Source organism: Eriocheir sinensis, chromosome 49 (genome assembly GCF_024679095.1).
Source record: "Eriocheir sinensis breed Jianghai 21 chromosome 49, ASM2467909v1, whole genome shotgun sequence".
Taxonomy (NCBI): Eukaryota; Metazoa; Arthropoda; class Malacostraca; order Decapoda; family Varunidae; genus Eriocheir; species Eriocheir sinensis.
Window position 1 is genome coordinate 114,068 of NC_066557.1, and position 15,676 is coordinate 129,743.

General features: G+C 40.7%; 3 long non-coding RNA genes across 4 annotated transcripts in view; all 3 read right to left on the bottom strand.

Annotated features, from left to right (window-relative positions):
* Positions 1–7,475, bottom strand: part of LOC126981681 (uncharacterized) — a 40,901-nt gene extending 33,426 nt beyond the window's left edge. Inside the window, exon 1 of the long non-coding RNA XR_007734040.1 lies at positions 7,339–7,475. This is a non-coding gene — a long non-coding RNA (uncharacterized LOC126981681). The remainder of the gene's footprint in view (positions 1–7,338) is intronic.
* A 2,765-nt stretch (positions 7,476–10,240) lies between these two features.
* LOC126981678 (uncharacterized) overlaps positions 10,241–15,676 on the bottom strand; it is an 86,154-nt gene continuing 80,718 nt past the window's right edge. For both annotated transcript variants that reach the window (XR_007734033.1, XR_007734035.1), the window contains exon 4: positions 10,241–12,117. This is a non-coding gene — a long non-coding RNA (uncharacterized LOC126981678). The remainder of the gene's footprint in view (positions 12,118–15,676) is intronic.
* LOC126981679 (uncharacterized) lies at positions 12,135–14,728 on the bottom strand. Its single transcript, XR_007734036.1, has 3 exons — positions 14,187–14,728; positions 13,042–13,103; positions 12,135–12,203 (listed from the first exon to the last, which is right to left on the bottom strand). It is a non-coding gene; the product is annotated as an uncharacterized LOC126981679 (long non-coding RNA).

Genomic DNA, 15,676 nt, shown 5'->3' on the forward strand with positions numbered 1-15,676 from the left:
TACAGGAGGAGAGGTGTCCTGATACCCTCCTCTTGAAAGAGTTCAAGTCGTAGGCAGGTGGAAATACAGATGAAGGAAGATTGTTCCAGAGTTTACCAGCGTGAGGAAGTAAAGAGTGAAGATGCAGGTTACTCTTGCATATGCGATTTGGACAGTATAGGGATGAGCATGTGTAGAAAGTCGAGTGCAGCGGGGCCGCGGGAGGGGGGGAGGCATGCAGTTAGCAAGTTCAGAAGAGCAGTCAGCGTGGAAATATCGATAGAAGATAGAAAGAGAGGCAACATTGCGGCGGAATTTAAGAGGTAGAAGACTATCAGTATGAGGAGGAGAGCTGATGAGACGAAGAGCCTTAGCCTCCACTCTGTCCAGAAGAGCTGTGTGAGTGGAGCCCCCCCACACGAGATGCATACTCCATACGAGGGCGGACAAGGCCCCTGTATATGGACAGCAACTGTGCAGGGGAGAAGAACTGGCGGAGACGGTACAGAACGCCCAGCCTCGAGGAAGCTGATTTAGTAAGAGATGAGATATGAAGTTTCCAGTTGAGATTTTGAGTTAAGGATAGACCGAGGATGTTTAGTGTTGAGGAAGGTGATAGCTGGGTGTTGTCAAAGCATAGGGGATAGTTGTTTGGAAGATTGTGTCGAGTGGATAGGTGGAGAAACTGTGTTTTTGAGGCGTTGAAGGACACCAGGTTCTTCTTGCCCCCATCGGAAATAATAGTAAGGTCTGAGGCTAAGCGTTCTGCAGCCTCCAGCCTTGAGTCGTTAAGTTCCTGAAGGGTGGGTCTTCTATTAAAAGAAGTTGAGTAATGCAAAGTGGAATCATCGGCGTAGGAATGGATAGGACAGTTCGTTTTGGAAAGATCATCAATGAACAACAGAAAAAGAGTGGGAGATAGGACAGAACCCTGTGGGACACCACTGTTAATAGATTTAGGGGAAGAACAGTGACCGTCTACCACTGCAGAAATAGAACGATCAGAAAGGAAACTGGAGATAAAGGTACAGAGAGAAGGATAGAAACCGTAGGATATATCTATACATATATATATATATATATATATATATATATATATATATATATATATATATATATATATATTGTTGTGCTGGAAGCTTCCCCCGGCGACCATAGGCCTCTAGAAGGCTCCCGGAGAAACGAGCAGAGGGGCGGGGAGCAAGGCGAGCCGTCCGCGGCCAGGCGCCAGGCGGGAAGTGTTGCCAACTCGCATATATTTTTGCTACATGTTCTTGTATGATCTAAAGTATACTGTAATATTCTAGACTGTACTGTTCTGGATATATATAGGAGAAGAGGGCGAGAGAGGCGGAGTCCCAGTCATAGTAAGCTAGTGGTAAGTGAAGAGTCAGAGTGAAGTGTACTACTAAGGAAGAACATTAAACTACAGAAACTGTGCAAAGTGTTTACATATCTCCCTCCCACGGAGTCTCCTGACGGCGACACGGAACCCAAGTAACACGTCCGGCATAACACTGGTGTCAGGAGTGTAGGCATTTGTTTTTCGCCATGGAGACTCGTTCCCAAGCTGCCCAGAGGGACGACATGTTGACTGAACTTTTGGAAGCCTTGAGACCACAGGGGGAGAAACAAGAAAGAGCACTCCACGAACTCAAAGAACAACAAGAAAGCACAGCAACAGCAAGAAGAAACACTCCAAGAACTCAAAGAACAACAAGAGAGAGCGCAGCAACAACAAGAAGGAACACTCCAAAAACTCAAGGAACAACAAGAAAAAGCACACCAAGAACTCAAAGAACAACAAGAAAGAGCACAGCAACAACAAGAAGGAACACTCCAAGAACTCAAAGAACAACAAGAAAGAGCACAGCAACAACAAGAAAGAACACTCCAAGAACTCAAAGAACAGCTAGAAGATCGCTTCACAGGATTACAGCTACAGCTAAAAGCAGTACAAGATGGAAGTGAGTCAGTGCGAAGAGAAATGACTGATGTGACCACGAACTTGGGACAACGCCTGATAGAAGTGGAGAAAGAACACACAAATCTTCAACAAGAGATGGAGGTGGTACGGGAGACGACACACAAAGAAATATTAGAAGTAAGTGACAGAGTGAAGGCCCTTGAAGACTGCTTGGCTGGAAACGGACAGCCAGTGCCTGCAGGGGCTAGTTGTACCCAAGATGCTCCTCCTACGCAAGTCCGGGGTAGTTTGAGCCCTGTTTCGCCTGAGTTTATCCCCGCAAGAAGTTCCGCCAGCCCCATGGGTCTGCTGGGTTCGCCTGTTAGAAAGAAGCCTCAGGAGTTTGATGGCAAGGTCTCCTGGGAGGCTTACCGCGCTCAGTTTGAGCTGTTGGCAGCTCGGAACGGATGGGATGACCAAGAGTGCGCGGTACAGCTGGCCACTAGCCTGAAAGGGGCGGCGCTGGAGGTCCTTGCTCAGCTCGACAATGCGACAAAGGGCAGCTACAGCGGGCTGGCACAGGCGCTGGAGCAACGATATGGGACCAAGCACCAGAACGAGCTCTTCAGGGTTAGGTTCAGAACCCGCAACAGGAGGCGCGGCGAGTCTCTTCAGGAACTCGCTCAGGACCTTGAGAGCATGGCGCACAAGGCATACCCAGGTGCCACCCCTGACCTGCTGACGGTTTTGCTGCGTGATCAATTCATCGATGCCCTGGACAGCCCTCAGCTGAAGATACAAGTGAACCAAGCTAAGCCAACATCAATGCAGGAAGCTCTGGCACGTGCCATGGAGTTTGAGTCCTTTGTTAGGTCTAGCTTGTCAAGCTTCAGGGACGACTCGACTTCTGGCTTTAGGGCACGAAAGGGCGCTGTCAGCGACACAGACAGGTTCCAAGGAACATGCTGGTACTGCGAGAAGGTTGGGCACAAGGAGAACGAATGCTATAAGAGGAAGAAGGAATATGAAGGTGCCGCTAAGAAGAAGCCCCTGGGAAGGCCCTTACACTGTGCTAGAACGCCTCTCCGACGTGACTTACCGAATCCGGAGAACGGAAAAGACCAAGCCGAAAGTTGTCCACGTCAACCGCCTATGGAGGTACCACGGTCCGGGAAACTACACCTGGAACAACTACAGACATCCAGCAGCCGACGAAAACGCAAGGGACGTCCAGGACCGAGAGGAGGTCGACGACGACGTAGGCCTCCTGGCCCTTTCAGCCGAGGGAGATAACCTCCCGGCTTCGGCAGATGTTCCAGGGACACCCCAAGAAGCGGACGACGACGAGGCGCACCAGGAGACAGACGCGCAGGAGGCAACGAACAGAAGACAGAGACAACGCAGGCGTCCACAGCGATACGACGATTATTATGTTTTTGATTAATTCTCTTATGTTTGTACATAGTTAAGTGTGATCGGGACGATCACAATTAAGAGGGGGGGATAGTGTAGTGCTGGAAGCTTCCCCCGGCGACCATAGGCCTCTAGAAGGCTTCAGGAGAAGCGACCAGAGGGCGGGGAGCAAGGCAAGCCGTCCGCGGCCAGGCGCCAGGCAGGAAGTGTTGCCAACTCGCATATATTTTGCTACATGTTCTTGTATGATCTGAAATATACTGTAATATTCTAGACTGTACTGTTCTGGATATATATAGGAGAAGAGGGCGAGAGAGGCGGAGTCCCAGTGATAGTAAGCTAGTGGTAAGTGAAGAGTCAGAGTGAAGTGTACTACTAAGGAAGAACATTAAACTACAGAAACTGTGGAAAGTGTTTACATATCTCCTCCCACGGAGTCTCCTGACGGCGACACGGAACCCAAGTAACACGTCCGGCATAACAATATATATATATATATATATATATATATATATATATATATATATATATATATATATATATATATATATATATATATATATCTATATATATATATATATATATATATATATATATATATATATATATATATATATATATATATAAATATATATATATATTGTTTAAAGTCTCACTATAGAGTATTGTAGACAATAAATCCGAAGCACCAACTCTTCCCCACTCGCTAGCTTGATATTTTGTGGGCCAGCTTTTTTAGCTAAATATATTTTTCGAAGCGGAATTTAGTATGGGTTCTTGTGGTATCCTCAAATTTCTCCTATTAGTTCCCGAGTTACGCTGAGAAAACTGTATTTTTTCCTCTCCCGTCAGAGTAGGCTAACAAATAAAAATCGCTCTAAGCCCCTCATCTACGCTCCTTAGAAAGGTTGCCATATGTTACCATTAAGAAACTTATCCCAACAAATAACGCTCCCAAATTTGACGCACTTTCACCGAAAACTTAATTTTTAATAAATTTTTTTATCTTTTATGACGCGTTTCGTGTCATTGTGCGCCAGGACCTTTTACCTTTTGATGACGCGAAACGCGTCATCATGCGCGAGAGTTAATCATGATTACAATTGTGATTACAGGAAGGACTGAAAGGTGAACTTGCAAATTTCATACACATGTACCATACTAAATATTTAATTGATTGAATTACTACAGATATTTACAATACATACTTGCTGTGTGAGAAACTATTAACTAAAACTTTGCTAATGGAATCGCAGAAGTAATCACAATTGCGATTACATTATTAATGTATTCGATAACGATTACTTAGCAAAAAACAAGAGGGTAATCGATTACAATTACGATTACTTGAAAACTGTAATTGATTGTAACTGATTACGATTACAGATTACGATTACCCCATGTCTAACAATAATAATAATAATAATAATAATAATAATAATAATAATAATAAAAGAAATAATAAACATACAAAGTAAATAAAAGATATTGCGAGCATTATCGTGTTTGTATTTGTAAAAAAATAAAAAATAAAAAATGTTCGCCAAGCGGCGCCAGATGGATTTGGTGAATTCAAATCTTGCTTTCTTCCTTTAGTATGTAGCTCTAACAGATCTAACCTTTAATTGCAATGCTAGCAAATATTATGTGAATATTAAACATAATATATATATATATATATATATATATATATATATATATATATATATATATATATATATATATATATACAGGTAACTCTCGATTTACGCGAGTATTGCGTTCTTGGAGAGGTCGCGTAAATCAAAAACAATGTAAATCAAACAAGAGGTAGGTTTCTGTCGAAAAATAAAAACCGTATTTTTCAGCGTATAGCGCGCACCTTTTTCACATAAAAAATGCCTGAAAGTTTAGCCCTGCGCCTTGTACGCCGAATGTACAAATTTTTAATGATTTTTTTCTTCTTTGGGGTGTTTTTAAGGGTCTTTTTTGTCTTATCCAATAACGGCAAACTTTCCTTTATCATTGTATATAATCCTTCATAGTCCGTAGCTGTCTCATAATATGTTACCATAGAATACAGGGTGATCTAATAACTACTATACAAAATTGAAATCGATGGAGGATTGCCCATGCCTTGTTGTTATCCCGTTTTTCCGTCGGGCGCCATTTGTATGATCTTGATCTTGATGTCACAGGTGGCTTGATTGTATGACTAAGGAGCAGTACAAGCTACATAAAAAATCATATTGGAAAAAAATATCCATGTGTTCATTATTAATTATTAATATTAGTGAGATAATGGGGTAAATATGATATCAGAAACTGTACATCATGAGTCTTGTACGAGGAGATATTTCGCGCAATCCCAGCCAGGCCGCCATTTGCATTGTTTACAAACCACACAACCACACCCATACAACAAACAGCTGTATGGCGCGTGTCACCAGAAACGTGTGAATTGTGTCTTGCCTAGTTCTCTGTCATAATCTACGAGTGATGGTGGGAATAATATGCTTATTTACTTCATTCAGTGGAGAGAGAGAGAGAATATCCATATCACCGAGATATCCACTCAGGCACTCAGTCTCAGCCTCACTCGTGTGAGGAAGAAATGAGGGACACCATGAGTGGCTAGCTAGTATTGGTACCGGTACCGAGCAGTCTGGTACCGGTACTGTACCATATAGCTAGTACCGTTAGTACCGGTACCTGCCCACCCCTATTGTTAAGTAGCGTGGCAGCGTGGGTACTGTATTGTTGTTCAAGTGGCGCGCGGGAAGAACTGAGCTCTGCTGTGTGGCCGCGGCGCTATGTGAGTCCAGTTGCGTGAGACATCTGGTGGCCACTCCATAAAATATCGCGTATAAGTGGAAAAAACGTGTAAATAAATTTTTTGGGGGGATTTTGGACCCCGCGTTATTTCAAAAACGCGTAAACCAAACTCGCGTAAATCGAGAGTTACCTGTATATATATATATATATATATATATATATATATATATATATATATATATATATATATATATATATATATATATATATATATATATATATGATAACTACCTCAAATTATTACAGGTGTCTGTAATTTTTGTTAAGACCATTATATTTTACTATTGTAATATAATCATTCATAAAGTCAAAGTGGTCAATGAAGTTTCATTATCACCAATAATAAATATATTAGGTGACTAATTTTGTTATACTCTTCAAGATTCTTACTTAGTTTGATGTACAAGTGACATGCAAAAGTAATTTGTAACATGGTATAATTTTTCATGCAAATTTAATTTATATCGGTCTAGTTAAGTAACTATAGTATATTATATTTAGAATCATAGTTATAATTTCAGTCATTGCAATACATTTATTTCTTATGTCCTTGTGTATACGTGGTGCTGTAGTATTTGTGCATATAGATGTGAGTATATATATATATATATATATATATATATATCTATATATATATATATATATATATATATATATATATATATGTGTGTGTGTGTGTGTGTGTGTGTGTGTGTGTGTAAGCCAGTGTGGCTTGTGGTAAAAGTGAAGGGGGAAGGGGGTGAGTGGGGGCAGGGGCTTGCATATTATATGATCGGCATATGGACGGCATATGATCAGCATATGGGAGGCAAAGAGCGCCATATGGGAGGCACATGATCGGCATATGGGAGGCATATGATCGGCATACTACGTCGGGCCTCCGTTATAAAAATGAGCAAAAATGACATCGGGCAGACGGCGTTTTGCACCGTCGGGCCGCCGCTACGTACAACACACGACGGCCCACTGAAGGCCCGACGTACTTGTGTTTGCTGGGTCTAACCTAACATCGAGTTTCAGACACGCCCCCATAGCTTGTGAAGGCATGGGCGTGGGAGGTTTACGAGACCTGTCTGCCATGTGCCGAACCAACCACACCGAACCACCCGTTACACGTAATTTCCGGTTCCCTGGCATCATTACCCTCCTGGGCACCTGAACGAGGGCCTATAGAATTCACGATATAATGGACGCGTCATGGAAATGATTATTTACATGGATATTACCTGATTAACGATGACGTCGGCTGTGCCCCCATGGATTGTAATGCTGAGGGAATGGAGAGGCTGCCTGGATGCGCGCGCAACCTGCTCTTGCTCTTGCTGTACAGGTGGCCCGTTGGAGAGTCAGGCCTTCGTATCGGCACACCCTGTAAAAATAAAACAACACAAGCAGTATCCATTACAAATCTTCCAATTCCCTATGTCTTGAACACCACTTCTTTTCCAGAAAAATCTTCTTGACTTCTATAATTCTCTCATTTGCTTCAGCACTCAGTCCCATGCAGCAGCAGCAGCATCCATTCCCTCTCTGTTCTTGCAATCCTCCCATTCACATCCCAGCCCATCTCACTCAGTGCCACCTTCATCATCTCCGTCCTTTCTCTCCGGTACCTCCCACACACCAGAATCACATGCACGACAGTTTCATCCACACCCTGTGACAACAAAGGCGTAGCGCGAAGCGTATCACACGGAATTACCAAATAATAAAAGTAAACAAGTCAAAAACAAACTAAATCTAACCAGACCTGACCAAACCTAACTATACCTAGCCTATGACCAACCTAAACTGACCCCTCTACCGCCAAAATGCAATGTGCTAAGATGCGTTAATTCACACTCCTCAATAGTTTGAAGTTTCTTCAATATTCAAGCTGTTTGTCACTGTACTGTATTCAGAGACCAACATACAACACATAATGCATTAGCCTCCCGTGAGATGGCTACCATAATTTCAGACTCGTGTGTTCAGTGACTTTCTTGTTTATTTATTTTGATATATATCAACTTTGTCAGGTTACTCTGGTATATCTTTACCTCAGTGGGTCAAGGCACACAATCACTAGTACTATTATAAAATGTTCTAATGTTTCCCGAGCTTCTACACCTATCTGCTGTACTATAGATAGGTATAGGTACTTCTCCATTCACAGAGGCCACTTCTCTCAACTATCTTTGACAGGTCTCCCATTCACATTGTTTCACTCTGCTCCAGTGTCATCATATGCTTTCCCTCTCTGTATATTTCCTTTTTCCAAAGGGGATTGTCTTGAATTTCCAGTGTTATATTAATTTGGCCCACCGGTGTTCACTCATTTCCTCTCTTTGAAACTCAGCTTCCCCTTTGTTAACCTTTCTCAGAAGCTTCACCCCATTTCCCCTGAGAGCATGTGAACACTATCATGCCAACTGGTCTTGAATGACTTCTAATCTCCCGACATCTTCAGTGTTAGTCCTGCTGACCCATACAAGATAGCTGTGGGGTTACTACCTTCCCAATCCAAAGGCAACTTCTATATTCATACTGGGTAATTTCCCTTCTCTACCACTGATGTTAACACCCGTCATTTTCCTTACCTTGGCTTCATTCAGTTTTCTTTGTACTTTCTCCTATGGCCTCCTTGCTGATCTCAAATGCTAAATAACCATGTGTTTCTATTACCTCTAAGATATTGTTTCCCAGCACCCGCTGTCCTACTGCTGGTGTGAATTTCCATTATTATGTTTAAAGATAAGTTTCCATTCCATACCAAAGTCATTTAGGATCAGGCAAAATCCTTCCACTAATACTACATCATCTGCATAACCTAGGCAAAGCAATACAACTTCTGATGTGTGGGGCTTTATTACTTTTGCCTATATCCACATATACACATGGAGGAGGGGGAATGATTATGAGCAGAAAGGATTGATTGATTATGTGGCAGTAGATGGAAGACTGAGAAAGGATATCTGTGACGCGAAGGTAGTAAGCGGGATGTTCGATGGCTCTGACCATCTTGCAAAAGTGGGTGTTTGAAAAGAAAGGTGAAGTAAAAAAGGAAATACTGAAGATAGAAAAGTTACAGGAAAAAGAAATAAAAGATGAGTATAACCGTGAAATGGCAGAGGCCTTAAGTGAAAAATGGGAAAGTGTGAAAGATAGTACAGATACTGAAAAAGTTTTTAGAACATTTAAAGAAGTAGTGTTAACTACAACAAAAAAGTGGTAGGGATGAAAGTGGTGAGAGATGGAAAAAGAAAAGGAAATTCATGGTGGACAGAAGAGATAAGGAGGATAGTAAGAGAGAAAAGGGAACTTTTTTAAGAAAACTTAAGAAAGAAATGTGGTTGAGCAAGTAAAAAGGGAAAGGAAAAAGAAATATAGAGAATGCAAAATGAAATTAAAACAAGCAATAAAAGAAAGTAAGAAGAGAGTTGGTGAAGACTTTGGAAAAGACTAAGTGAAAAATATAAAGGGAACAGGAAATCATATTGGAAAGAAGTAAAAAACGAAAGAAAAGCATAACACCAATAATATCTCCCCAAGGAAAATTAATGAAGTTATGGGTGAGAATGGAAAGATGTTGAAAGACGGGGAAGCTGTGAAAGAGACATGGAGAGAATATTTCAAAAACTTAATGAATTTTGATGATGGACGTCCAGCAGCTGTAACAGCAACAGTTTTGAGCGGAGGTAGAGGAGGAGTATATAAAGAAAGAAGTATAACATATGAAGAAGTAAATCAGGCATTAAAAAGATTAAAAAATGGAAAAGCAGCAGGAACTGATGGAATCAATCAAATATTTTCCTTCAGGATGGTAGGAGAAAAAATAATAGCAAAAGGAAAGAAACTATACGCTGCCTTCATGGACTTTGAAAAAGCTTATGACAAATTCAATTGGATTGCATTGTGGGATGTTTTAAAGATTTATGGTGTGGGAGGAAAACTGCTTAGTGCAATAAAGTCTTTCTATGAGGATGCATCTGCATGTGTCAAAATTGGTGGAGAAACAAGTGAACATTTTGAGATAAAGGTGGGATTAAGGCAGGGGCGTGTCATGTCACCATGGTTGTTCAATATTAATATGGATGGTGTCATGAGAGAAATAAAGGGCAAAGTTGGAGTAAAAATGTACGCTGAGGGAAGGCAGTAGGTGCTGAATTCAATCCTGTTTACTGATGACACAGTGCTCATTGCAGAAAATGAAAGTGACTTACAACACTTGGTCAGTGATTTTCATAGCGTCTGTAAAAGGAGAAAGCTGAAAGTAAATGTCAACAAAAGTAAAGTGATGGTTTGTGAGGGGAGTAGAAGTGAAGTTGTAGATTTTGTATGCCCATATAGAGTGGGAACTGAATGTGAAAAAGAATGCAAATTAATTCTGAATGGTGAAGAAATGGAGGAGGTCAATGAGTTTAAGTACCCTGGATCAGTTATCAGTTGAAAATACAATAATAGTACCAACCCTCACATATGCAAGTGAAACATGGGCCTTGAATGAAAGTCAGAGGTCTAGAGTGCAGGCAGTGGAAATGAGTTATTTGAGGAGTGCTTGTGGTGTGAGTAGAATGGATGGAATAAGTAATGAAAGTGAGTATGAGCGTTTTGGAATGTGTCACGGGGGTGAAGGGAATAAGTGACTTTAAAGTGGTTTGGCCACATGGAGCGAATGGAGGAGAGTAAGATGACCAGAAGGGTGTATGTGAGATTGAGGGAGGGAATGTTAGAGGACGACCTCCAGTGAAATGGAGAGATAGGGTGCAGGAGTACGTTAGGGAGAAGGATGAGAGATCCTTGAGAAACTTTGAGCAGGCAAGGATAGAGAAAGATGGAAACTTCTGCCGTGGCCATCCCCTGGTGGGAGCTCCTAAGAGCAGGCGTCGATGAGATGATGATGATGAATGAATTGAGAGGAATCACAGCAGAAATGTTGAAGTGTGGAGATGAAGTTACTATATGAATGGTCAAGATATGTGAAGTGGCCTGGGAAGGGGGGGGGGAGGTCCCAGCAGACTTGACAAAAGCCATCATGGTCCCAGTTTACAAGGGGAAGGGCAGGAGAGGGGAGGTGGGAGTTGTAGGGGTATAAGTCTGCTGAGTGTAGGCTACCTGGAAAGGTATATGGAAAAGTCCTAATTGAGACTGCGCAAAGACTTACAGAAGAGAAAATCAGTGAAGAACAAGGAGACTTCAGGAAGGGAAGAGGATGTGTGGATCAGATATTTTCCTTCAGGATGGTGTTTTATTAGAAAAAATATTAGCAAAAGGAAAAAATACTATGCTGCCTTCATGGATCTAGTTATTCTAAAGAAAGTTTATGACAGAGTCGATTGGCTGGCATTGTGGGACGTCTTAAAGATATATGGTGTGGGAGGAAAACTGCTTTATGCAATAAAGTCTTTCTATGAGGATGCATCTGCATGTGTCAAAATTAGTGGAGAAACAAGTGAACATTTTGAGATGAAAGTGGGCTAAGGCAGGGGTGTGTCATGTCATCGTGGTTGTTCAATATTTATATGGATGGTGTTATGAGAAATGAAGGGCAAAGTTGGGGAAATTGAAGTAAAAATGTATGCTGAGGGAGGGAAGGAAGTGGGTGATGAATTCAATCTTATTTGCTGATGACACGGTGCTCAATGCAGAAAATGAAAGTGACTTACAAAATTTGGTCAGTGTTTTTGATAGTGTATGTAAAAGGAGAAAGTTGAAAGTAAATGTCAACAAAAGTAAAGTGATGGTTTGTGAGCGGAGTAGAAGGGAGGTTGTAGAGTTTGTATGCCCATATAGAGTGGGCACTGAATGTGAAAAAGAATGCCAAATAATTTTGAATGGTGAAGAAATGGAGGAGGGTAATGAGTTTCAGTACCTTGGATCAGTTATGTGTAAGCATGGTGGTGCAGAAGGAGAGGAAAGAGAAAAGGCATTGCAAGGATTGATTGATTGGAGGAGAAGCTGCGGATCCATCTCTGGCATGCCATCTCATTGTTGGGGGCTGAATTTCTCCATGGCATGGACTGGACCTCTGCCGGACAGCTATAGAAAGCTGCCATGGCACAAACCCGACTGATGGAGACAACTGATTTCTTCTTCCACATCATGTTTGGCCCTGAAACATGAGTACAAGTTCAAATAAACAACATTTTATATATATATATATATATATATATATATATATATATATATATATATATATATATATATATATATATATATATATATATATTAATTGGGATGTTTTTCTTGATTAGTGTACTATACTAAAAGAGGTTAACCTGGTAGCTGCAGGGATCATGTTTCTTAAAGGTCCTCCGAGCGAGAAAATGAGAAAAAAATCATCACTCACGCAAACCATTTCATAATATATATCAACACATTTGTGATCAGTTTATGCATCATCTATTTTGGGGTTTATATCATGGCAAAATGTGGCCCATCGCTGGCACACGGTAAAGCCACAAATTTGGCCTGTTGCTGCTACCAGGTTAAGTTGGACTATGAATGGACAGATGTTGTTTTAAGAGCATCTGAAATAAACTTATGGGACTGATATATGATAATTAAATCTGTGATATTTATTAAGATGTGTCCAGTGATTTAATTGGCAAAGAATTGCAAAACACAAGCTAAGAAAATAAAAGTACTGAACTGATTGACGTATCAACACAGGAAATGGCCGTCGGAGAAATAAGAATGGATTAGTAATTAATATACCCGAAGCAAGAACTAAAAGACATTGCATCAACATAAGTATGTGATAAAATAACAGGCATTATCTACATGAGTTATTTACTGCACAGTGCACACTATATGGGCTGGCAACATTGTCTTATTTTCTAGCAATTGAAGTTGCTTATATTGTGCATTATATTCTTGCATGGGAATGATTGCTTGATGCTGGATGACAAAAACTAAATGATTAAACAATAATGTTATGTGGCGAATACCAGCTTGAGGTCACTCTAGGTCTAGGAGGACTTGCTCGTTGTTGTCAATGTCATCACGATCACTGCAAATAGATACATTACAATTAGAAATGCTTTGGTACCTGCCCTATATCTATATCTATACTTGTCCAGAAGTCAAAACTCTTGACTCATGGACCAATTTGCAATTTTTTTTGTTCAAAAAGATTTTAGCATTGTTGGTTGACTTTAATAGCTATTTGGGAGTAAGACTAAGAATAATCATAAAATTCACTTTTAGATCTTCATAAGAAAGGAAGCTGCAAATAACAAAAGCCATAATATACTGTGAACTAATTAATTTCAAATGTGAAAAAAAAGACATGACCAAAACAAATTAAACAATACTACAATGCTAGCTAGCATGGGTATTAGTATCAATTTGCAACACCCAGGGATTCCTGGGAGGTATTTTACAGAAAGGATAGCTGCCGTTCGTTAAGTAGGATCAATGAGGTTAGGTGACGTTTATAATTTTTTGTTAAGTTAAAATAAGGCAACATTCTGAATGATAGTTAGTTTGGTAAAAAATTTACGTCCAAAATCAAAATGTTTGTTTAAAAAAGTCAGTAACACAAATCGGAAATTTATCTGAGTTAGGAGAGGTGAACTTATATTAAGTTAGGTATGTCAGAGCAAGGTTTCTAAACAAGTTGATTTAGGATTAAAGGAAAAAAAGTCATAAGTGATGCAAGCTTGAGTACTAGAGCAAGTTCGGTTTAAGAGCTACCGGTACGTCAAATTGATTTGGTTTGGTTACTAAAAATAAGCAAAGGAAGGTAATTTTGTTAGGACACTTCTGACATTTAAGTTAGGTTAAAAATATCAACTTTTCTAAATAATTGCTGATTTGGTTAAAACTGGCTATCTTAAATAACAGATTAAGTTGAAATAACTATATGTCAATGATAAATTTACCCAGGTTAGGTTTGGTTTATCGTTGCTGGGAGGTTAGTCAAGTAAAAATTAAATAACAGACACTAGTGACCCAAATAGGTATTGTTTAGGGTTTGGTAAGATTGGTGGGAAACGTTTGTTGAAGTCAGTCACAAGATTAACAGGTGTGTTAGGTTTAAAGAGTTGAATGTTGTAAAGGATAAGTCTGGCGAGGTAAAATATTGGCTCACCTGTGTTCGTTCCTTGGGCAGGAGTCTGTGGCTGCCGGTGTTGATCACAGGTAAGATACACGTGCACCAGTGATGACTGGACCTTCACAGACTACCTAAGGTGAGTGATAACAGACACTGGATGCCCTCCAGGCGATGGCTGGGGGCTGTATAACGCCAGCCACACACTGAGGCCCGCGGGGCTTCCAGCAAGGTTACTCCCAGGGCTCCTTGTGTGACAGCCTGTGGATGGTGGCAGGCGGTCACCAGCCATCGCCTGGAGGGTCTCCAGTGTCTGTTATCACTCAATCTCTGTCAGTCTGTGAAGGTTGCACCTGCATTTTACCTGTCAGCGAACACCACTTCAGTCGTGATGGCCATGTAGGTGTTTCCAAGGTCCGCCTCGCCGAACCACTCATCTCAGCACGGTCAGCACAGTCCACAGATATTTCAGGATGAGTTTCAAATCATTACACGCCTCCAATTCGTCTAGACGAGGCAGATATATTAGGAGGTGATGCCTTTCCGCCCGCTGTAATCCACCATGTTGCAATACTTATGCATTTTTAACGGTGCTAAGGGAGCCCCTTTCCCGCCTTAAATTTTCCGCCCGCTAAGTGCTCCAGCTTCAGCGCTAAGCGGCCCAGCGCCATTTTAAGTAGAAAACTTAACGATTCTTTGCCGTTGCCGTTAAGTGCATTTAGCGATGCTAAGAACGTTTGTGTGTACCGCCCCAGCTGCTCGGATTTATTTATTGGATTTATTGATAATTTTTCATGTCAGATTTTTTTTTTAGGTTGTTAATAAATATTGTTATTGTTATTAGACTATGATCGAGTACATCCATAATAACTATACATGCTATTTTTTTATCGAAAAAATAAATATTCACTTCATTCAGAGAGAGAGAGAGAGAGATCACCACTTATTAGTAAGTGGATATCTCGGTGATATGGGTAGTGGGAACTCGATCATAGTCTAATAACAATAACAATATATATTAGCGTTTTCTAACTTTTAACCCAAGACTTCGTTTTCTTTTTACTTGCCACTGTTAAATTCGTATGACTCGTAAACTTTTAGAGAGAGAGAGATCATATTAATCCAATAAAGCATTAACGAAAAAGAGTTTGAATCCCTTGGCGAGAGTTTCTGGCTATATAGAATTGCATGATGAATTATATAAGATGATTAAATATTGGAGGTGTAGTAAGAGAGAGAGAGAGAGAGAGAGAGAGAGAGAGAGAGAGAGAGAGAGAGAGAGAGAGAGAGAGAGAGAGAGAGAGAGAGAGATCACCACTTAGTGAGTGTATATCTCGGTGATATGGGTAGTGGGTACTCGATCATAGTCTAATAACAATAACAATATTTATTAGCAACCTAAAAAAGAAAAAGAATCGGACATGAAAAATTATCCAGTAACTCCAATAAATAAATAAAATAATGGAAACGAGAGCTGTGATGGAAACGGAAAGCAGGACAAAATGGTGGGAACTTGGGGAGACGGTCAG